The following is a 9,035-nucleotide window of genomic DNA, read 5'->3' as shown; positions in this document are numbered from 1 at the left end:
GCTGAAGATGAGGGACATTCCACTCTGTAATTCATTTAAGCAGGGTAAACAGAGCTCCCACTCTGGAAGATTCGGCCCTGAGCAAAAGGCACTTGGAATCTACATGAGGGGCTCAGATATCCATGTGAAACCTGGAAGAAAAACCCGGAGTCAGGCGACGTGAGATGCAGCCAGTTCTGACACCGAAAAGCCACAGGACCTAAGTAAGTGACTTCACCCTCTCATCTTTGTCTCTCATCTGTAAAGTGACTGCTGTGCTTTGTAGAGCCCTGAGGGCTGCAAAAGTTTTGCGAGTTTCCAGACATTTGATTTAATTTGCATTAAAAATATTTTTCCAACTCTATAAAAAAAGGACTATCAAATATTACACATGCCAAATTTTAACACATTGAAGACTGCCAGTGTGTTCATTATAAAGCCATATAAACATCTTGTGAGTAAACCTTGGATAAAGCTGTCCTGCCATCTAATGAAAGAGTACCCCCAGCTTACGAGAAAAGTTAACTTTAAAAAAATACTAAAAACTTACTATTACCATGTGTAACTACTTATCTGAATGAAGATTTTCCTCTCCCTCAATATTGTGCAACCAACTATTTCAGAAATAAAATGGACACGGAGGCAGGCATGACTGCTCTTATCTAACTTCAATTTGGGGAATCGAAATAGACTTACTATACTTACTGCTTAACCTACAATTTAACTTCATTTTAACTTCAAAATGCATTTTTCGTACTGGTAAAATATTGCTTAGTTTCATTGTCTGAGTAGGTATTCCAATATGGTTCTTTTACTACACAGTTTGAAAATCATTAGAGCAAAGACTGCTAAAGAGCATCAGCTATTGCTTCCTGAGTTTCGATGACTGAGTGCCCTGCTGTGGGTCAGGCAGTCACCAAGACGCGATTCCACAGGGAACGGGCAACAGTGCGCCGAGGAGGTTTTACGGAGAGGGGTCAGTTAATGAAACCTTGCAGCCATCGAGTGCTCAGTAAATATTTGTCCACTGGCAGAGCCAAGCCTTGGAAGGGGGTGTGAGTCAGTTCTAGATTGCTGAAGACTCAGAAACCCACAAAGGAACGAGGGCAAAGACTAGGATGTGGCATCTCCACATAGGGAGCACATCGGACTGGTTGCTGCGAAGTGGTTATGGGGCAGGGGGCCCAGTGAGAGAAAAGAACAGAAACTTTGAGACTTTCAAGAGAAATCTCCCAGCTGGTAAAGCTTGGTCCTTAATCCTTACTGATGATTTTAGAAAATGGTCTGTTTAGGACCACTGGCTGAGGTAGATGCTGCCTGTTTGGCCAGGAGAGCCTTGTCACCTGCTGCCAAGGAGTTTGATTGCCTTCCTCTGGGAACTGGAAAGAGCACAGATAATCTCCGTCACTGCCCTTCATTCACAGCTGTCAGCTGAGACAGTGGTTCTCACACTGTGTAGGAATCACCTGGAGAGCTTATTAACACAGACTCCTGGCCCCGCTCTCAGAGATCCTGATTCAGCAGGTTTAGCCTGAGAATTTTCATTTCTCACAAGCTCTCAAGTGAGACTAATGCTGCCAGTTCCCAAACAATACTGAGTAGCACTGACTTAAATATTGATGGGACATTTACTACATTCTCAGCACCATGCAGGGGGCTGCAGAAGATAAGAGAAACTCTGATAGAATAAGGAGAACAGGATGCTTTCCTTTATGATCAGTGGGTGGTGGAGGTTAAAGAGAAACCTCCGATCAGGACCCACATGATGGAGGCTGGAAATCCCAGGACACAGAGAAATTGGGCAGGTTCTGCCTCTGACCTATATTCCACACAATTATCCACCCTAGAGACAAAATGAGGATGAAAAGCAAGATGAGGTCAAGAGCAAGCCCTTGTGAAATGAGCATGAAAAATGAAGGAGAAACAAAAAGTACTCATAAAGCATTCCCAGCGTTGGGGCTAACAGGTCGTGATTATCTGAGCGGTACAATGAGGTACTTTCTTGAAAGTTCTCTTGGGAGGAAGAGTGTTCACGTGATGCCAAGAACAAATCTTAACCAACAGTTGCAGACAAAGCCAGAATAATTTGTCTCTTCACTGCCCAATTTCTCTTCATTTTCTTTACATTTCTTATTATTCCCACAGTGAATACCTTTCTTTGGCCAGAGATGCCATGATGTCCCCCATCATTGGTTTAAAAACGTAATAGGATCTCATAAACAGATCCTATTTGCTGTCCTTTGATATAAGGATCGAGGAAGAAAGGGCCCAGGACTAACCTTTTGCCAACATGGCGGTGAGTGTATCTCTGTTATTTTCAAATTTGCTGTCAAAATGCTATACTAAAACTTTCGAAAGAGACAAACAGATGTCCTACAGTGTAGGGTGTTGTGTGTTGTGGCTTCAGTTGGAGAAATCATATGACTCACTTATATAAACTCATTAAAATATTTTCTTTCTTTCATAATGTATTTGTAAGCATTAATTAAAGCATCAAAGGTTATGTTTTTGGACCTATAAATATTCATAACCAGCCAAAGCAAAAGGAAAAACTATTGAGCCTTTGGAACTTTAAAAATGCATTTTCAAAATGACCATATTGGAATTGAACATTTTTCTGTAGCAAAGTTAGATTCCAAAAGGAAAACAAGAGCTAAGACATAAACCAAATTGCTTTAAAGAATTATCCTGTGGCAAGTTATTTATTTTACTTGGAAGAACCAACCTAGGATGAATTTGTGCTGAGTGATCCACATTTACATGTGGTGGAGATAGTCTTCAACTTAAAAAAATATATATTACAAAAGCTATTTTAAAGTCAGTGTTAAGAACTAAGAATATATTTTCTCCTAGAAAAAAAAATTGTTATTCATCTCAAAAAGAGTGCCAGAATGGGTTCACACCAGGCTGCACAGCCCACGATTAAGTTGACTAGTGGGGCAAAGGGTGTTTGCCTGGGTGGTGAAGCCTGGATCTCATGAACAGGGACTATGGGGGAAGGGTCGCTAGACAGGAGGACACCCCTATCTCCCCTTTCCTGGCTGCCTGAGTGTTAGAAATGAGCTGTTTTATATTTTTAAATAAATTTTTTATTGAACATCCTATGTGCCAGACACCATGTTGGGCCAAGGGAAATAATGGACAAGACTGAAAGATCCCGGCCCTCAGGGAGTGAATATTTCAGTGGGAAGGATAGATGATTTAATAAAAGATTACAAGTGGGAGCTTCCAAAACCATAGGAGCACCTGACTCAGACTTGAAGTATCAAGAAAGACTTGAAGTATCAAGAAAGAAGAAGTGACATCTAACCTGAGACCTAGAGGATGAATAACAGCCAGGTGAAGGCGTCAGAGGGTCAAGGAAAAGAGGTGCACTCTCCAAGCAGAGGAATCTTCAGGGACAAAGTTCCCAGGACAAGAGACATCAGGCTAGTGGGGAAGGGGAGAATGTGATGGGTTCCATTTTGGAAATGTTGATTAACATGTCTGTGAGATGTAGGTTGTCCTATAGACGGTGGGATTGGGGCATGTAGCTCAGGAGGTAGGTCTAGGCTGAGAGTACAGACATGGGAGTCATCAGCGTGTGGATAGTGAGAGGGGACTGAGTTACCCGTGGAGAGTAGGACCAAAGAAGCCAAGGAAAAAAGTCGAGGCAACAGAAAGAGGTCACCAGGGGTAAGGGCTTTGGGGAGGTCATATAAGTCAAGAACCGAAGTTTCCATTGCTTTCATCACAATATCACTGGTTATTTGGGCAAGAGCAGTTTCATAGTGGGGAGGTAAACAGAAGACAAAGGAAGGGTTGAGGGAGTGGAAGGTGAGAGCGAGAAAATCAAGGAGTACTGGCAACTCCTCCCAGAAGCAAAGCTGGACTGGGATGTGGGTTTAGGGAGAGTATTTTTTGTTTGTTTAAATGACAAAACAGATTAAAGGAGCCAGTGAGAGAGGCTGAAGATGCTGGAGACAAAGGGAAGGAGCTAAAGTGAGGTTACTGGGAAGGCAGAGATCCAGCAGGCAGAGGACTTAGCCCCAGGGGGAAAGACAGTGGAGGACGAACGCAGTGCCCAGTGCCAGAGGTTGGATTACTGGTGGAGCTGATGAAGTTGATGGAGGAAAGCAAAGTCGGAGGGTAGAGGGAGGATTAGAGGTTTGAGGTGGAGGCCCTAGAGTCAGAGTGCCCATCTGCTGCCTTAATCTTCAAGCCATGTCTTTACATCCCTGCCCTCCACTTAGCATCCTTTATAGATCATCAAAAGTTCCATTTCTCAAAAGTTCCATTTCTCAATCTAGCTAACAAGGTGTTAGAAGGGAAGCAATCTGATCAAATAGGTTTATGCTCAGGTCTGAAGGACTGATGGCTCATAACCTATTTGAGGTATTTACATTTCTATGGAAAGGATCTTGTTCACCTAAAATCTCTAATTCAAGTATTTTCAAGTAGAGAAACAAATAGAGTGAATAGCTTTAGGCAGTGGGCCAGCATAACTATCTGGGGTCTGCCTCTGAGGGTGTCTTTTATCCACAAAGCAATCCAGGGGATAAATGCCAAGAAAATAGAAAGGTGTACAGAGGAGACATTGTGCAGCCAGCTTAATGTGGATAGAACCAGACGCTTGGAGCAAATTTCCGCATGCTCTCCCATCTCTAGCTTCTCCAGGCACTGGAATGGCCCAGAATCTGGAGATCATGGCTCCTGAAACAACCTATTCAGTTAAAGCTGACAACTAAGGTGAGCCTGGCCTGCACACAGCACCCTAGTTTCCACTGTGTTAAGCTCACATTTTGTAGCACATAAGGTATAAACCGACTGTCATCGACAATTGGAATTGACTTTGCAGACAGTGTTCACTAATGGTAATGGTAATAATTTGCAATAGGTCAGCACTAAAAACATTTTGTCATCTGTTGCTGCAGCCTGGGGCAATGAAACTGTTAAAATAGGTTTAGGCTGGAAAAATCTTTATACTTATCCGTGAGCAGTACACGAAACGTACGGGAGCATTTGTGTATGCTCCCGGCCCTCTTGGCTGGGGTTATACTAGCACACATGGAAACTCCACCTTTAACAACCCTATCAGCTCACGTGCTCAGACTTGGAGTTAAAGATCATTGCATTTTGAATCAGAAACAATTTTTTTATACGTATTAATTTTTTACGTTAAAGAAAAACGTGCTCATCATTTGGAAAACGCAAAAAAAGCCCAAAGAAAATGATAGTCACCTGTGATCTCCATTCCCAGGGATAAACACTGGAGTCTATTCTGATCCATTTTGTTTTGGTCTTTGACCTCTGTCTGTCTCTGACTCCCTCTCTCTACGTCTTCCCCTCACTGGGGATCATATCGCTATGTAATTGTGTATCCTGTCATTTTTCTCTTAACTAAATCAGGAAATGTCAAAGCCATACCAGAACATTTTTATTTCCACATTTTCTCCTTTATTTGTTTGTATCTTTCCCTCCTCTTTTGCCAATATTTCTTTATTTTGGAGTATTTCCATTTTTATCAAAGTTCAATTCAGGATGTAAAACAGTTCATGCTTTTTGAGTTTTATTTCCTCCCTACACTTGTTAAAATAGACCAGTAAAAAGAAAAGTTTTCCAGATTATGATAGATCCACCTCCAACTATATAACTGGTTCAATTTAGAGTCTTGGGATAACGATCTGCCACCACATGTGGGTTATAACTTGAGGTTTGCATAAAAATGTGTCTTGGATTAACTGACTATGCCACAGTGCTGGGTAGCTAGCTGGCTTGTTTCTAGGAAGTTAAATGCCTGCCTTTTGCTTGGCGTAGTTGGTAGAGCTTTCTGATGAAGGCAAAGGAAACAATGAGGGATGTGACTTCAGGTGTGGTCGCCTCTCCGTAGAGGTATGCTCTGTGTTCAGGAAGATTTTCTACAAGGGAGGCACACTGCCTTAGAAAGCAATTATCTTATTTAAGCCTACACTTGTCTGGGGAGCTGAGGTCAGCCACAAAGCCATTGGAAGAAAGGGAGCTGTCTGCCATAGAAAGCAGTTTCTTTAGAGGAGGGGTCAGTTCGAACAACTTTGCTTTTGAATTGAGTGACCTCCTGAGACCAGAGCCTGTAGATTAAACACAGAGCAACCTCAGGACTCGGCTGCTCCTTCTTTTCAAATCACTCCCATTTCAAAACAAAAACAAAAACAAATACTTTAAATTTCACTTTCTAAAGCCAATGCCTGTCCCCCAAACTGTCACTGCTTCTGCTTGGATTATTTTCATTTGGGTTGTGTTTTTCTGACCGAAGTCCAAGCCCTTGTCTTTGTGTATTTGTAAAGTGCCATGTCTACTTACTAGCCTTTAGAAATTACAGACAAAAACAGGAATGCAAAAGAAACTAGCAGCTAAAACCTTGCAGCTTTTCTGAACCAATGCCCTGCCTGAGAACCAGAATGGAATATTTTTATAAGGCAATATTGAAGCATTCTAATCCCAAGAAACTAAATTAAGTCTACATTAGCTGAATATAAAACAGTGCCCCGAGTTGGCACGGCGTCTGCCACTCACATGGCTTGTCGTGATGCCACGTTAATGAGCTGTTGCTTTGCGGTCAGTATAAAAGGGGGCAGATCCTTCTCAGTGGGCCTCATGACAATTTCATGACAACGATGCTTGAGTTTAGACTTCAAGCCGCCCTCTGTCCTTTTCTGTGCCAACTTCCTGGAGATCCAGAAGTTTCTTAGGCACGACGGTTTTCATCTTATGACACGTATCTGGCTGTGCTCAACTTGGAGAATTTAGGAGCCACAGGAAAGAAAGCCCATCACTGGAGAGACACAGAAATGTGAATCTTTGGATTCAGCCGAAAGGAGCTATGAGGCCAGGTCAGCACAAGTGGAAGCAAAATGGAGGCAAAATGGACAAAGCAGGAATTCTTTTGCTTTTCTTGCTTTCTCTTCATCTCTTCTTTTTCCTTCCTTCCTTCTTCCTTCTTTCCTCATTTCCTCTCTCCCTCCCTTTTTCTCCCCTCTTTGTTGGAGTTGTGTATAAAAGATGAGGTCTACAAAAATCTTCCTTTCTCAGAAATTTATTTCCTAGTTTTATAGAAATGTGCATATCAGATGTTCTCTGTCAGTTAATAATATACTTGTAGACTCAAACATAAAGTGCTGTAGAAAATTGGCCAATTATGTTGAACTAGCATATCTGCCTTTATTGTATTTGTCATTAGCCTCAATAGAAGGGCCTTTAAAATTGACTTTTTAGAAAGCATTTGAATGCATTTTTTTGGTATTTTATGTGTTCAATAAAGTATTCAATTAGTAAAAAAAGAAAAAGAAAAAAAATCTTTCCTCCTCCTCCTTTCCTTCTCTCTTTCCCCCTCTTCTTTTCTTCCTTTCAAATGAATTCTGTAGTAAATTGTCTCTTCCTCACTTTAACTATAGACATGACTTCAGAAAGACAGAAATAACTCAAAAATAACATTTGAGATCTTAATATCATCAACTCACTTGCTCAACCACGTTTAGAAAGTAATTCATATAAAGTGTGGGTTGGACAACAGAATAGACCTTGAAAGAGTTGGTACCTAAATGTCTTCTCTTCTGGAACCCAGTGATGCCCTTGGAATCCATGGGAGAGCAGAGCAGCCTAACAAAACTCCTTTTAGCTGAACTGGCCTAAGGTGAGCTGGCAGTTTATGTCACCAGGGTGCTAGACCAGGCCAGTTAAGGTGCAATGAGGCCAGGAAACTTTTAGTTGGAAGCATGAATTTAATGACCCGGGCAGCAGCAAAGGTCATTGCAATGGAACTCACACCAAATCATGCCACATGGAAAACTGCTGTCTGTCTCTTTAAAGCAGCCTGGAAAATCATAGACAGAGCCCAGTCAGAATATAAACTTTTAAATTTTATTTTTCATTTTAGGGATCAATAACTGAAATATTTAACAACATGTAAACCTCCAAAAATAAGTTTTGGAAATGTACAGTTAAGCTTTCATCACAGATTTTGTTCTAACTGTACATTGTTGAGGAAAAGCAGTTAGAATACATGTTTTAGAACAATTGTGACTATTATAAGAGGATTTTTTACGAGAAATGTTGTTCAATGTAGTCTCATTTCTAAAAATAGACAAATAACAAATGATTCACAGATGTTGATTTATGAGAAAAATAGTGAACTATATAAACTGAAATGTATTTGAAGGGAGAGTAGAGGCCCTCACTAAAAAGCATTTCATAAAAAGTACCTCCTCCTCCCTGGCTTCCCAGGAAATTCCAAGTCCTGGCTTGGATCCACAGCACATAGGCTGCTGCATAGCAGGACGGCAACTGATGGCCTAGGCGTCTGGTGTACTGTTCTCTGACAGGGATGAGCCCAGGTAAGGGTGGATTCTCTGAGGTGCCAATTCTCAAGGGTCAGAATCACTCGGAAGGCTGGTTAAATGCAGATTCCCAGGCCCTGCCCCTAGAAACCTAGACTCATTATATCTAGAATGGAGCCCAGAAATTTGAGGATTTTGAAAAACATGTCTCTGAGGGATCCTATTGAAGTCATTTCTCCACTGTCAGAATCCTGCCCGCAGTTGCCAGTTGGGGTTGATCTGGTCCATCCAGTGGTTTTTATTAATACCTGAGGGAGCCTTTAATACCCACACTTTGATAAGCCACAAAAGAAATAATTAGAAATGACCAAGCCCACATATAGATTGCGATCATAAACTGTTTACTGTACAATTAACTTAAGCATAATTATATAGGTCAGACTGCCATTAATAGAGAATGTGGTTCTGGAAATACATCTAATCTCTGCTAAATTGTATTATCGTCAAAAGATTCACTGCGCCTCCTGACTCAGCCCCACTCTAGCGGTTGTCCCCGGGAGATTGAAATTCCTACCCCATGGCAGGCGGGCTTGGCCGTGTGACCTGTTTTGGCCAGTGAAATGTAGTCAGTCAGGAAGTGGTGGTGCCACCGCCATCACCAAGATAGAGGGTTCTGCCCTCTCTGTTCCCTCTGTATGTGAGCAATGTGCAGAGTGGCACTGCTCCTTTAGTCTGGTCCCATGTGGGGAAGACAGGCGATAGAGC

General features: G+C 41.8%; 1 long non-coding RNA gene across 1 annotated transcript; it reads left to right on the top strand.

The window, feature by feature from the left end:
• Positions 1-47: 47 nt before the first annotated feature.
• On the top strand, positions 48-2,443 carry LOC112480599. Its single transcript, XR_003046680.1, has 2 exons — positions 48-203; positions 2,125-2,443. It is a non-coding gene; the product is annotated as an uncharacterized LOC112480599 (long non-coding RNA).
• The last annotated feature ends 6,592 nt before the right edge of the window (positions 2,444-9,035 follow it).

The sequence above is a fragment of the Pteropus alecto genome, unplaced genomic scaffold (genome assembly GCF_000325575.1).
Source record: "Pteropus alecto unplaced genomic scaffold, ASM32557v1 scaffold20, whole genome shotgun sequence".
NCBI lineage: Eukaryota > Metazoa > Chordata > Mammalia > Chiroptera > Pteropodidae > Pteropus > Pteropus alecto.
Note: the sequence above shows the minus strand (reverse complement) of the source record. Positions and strands in the feature narration are given on the sequence as shown.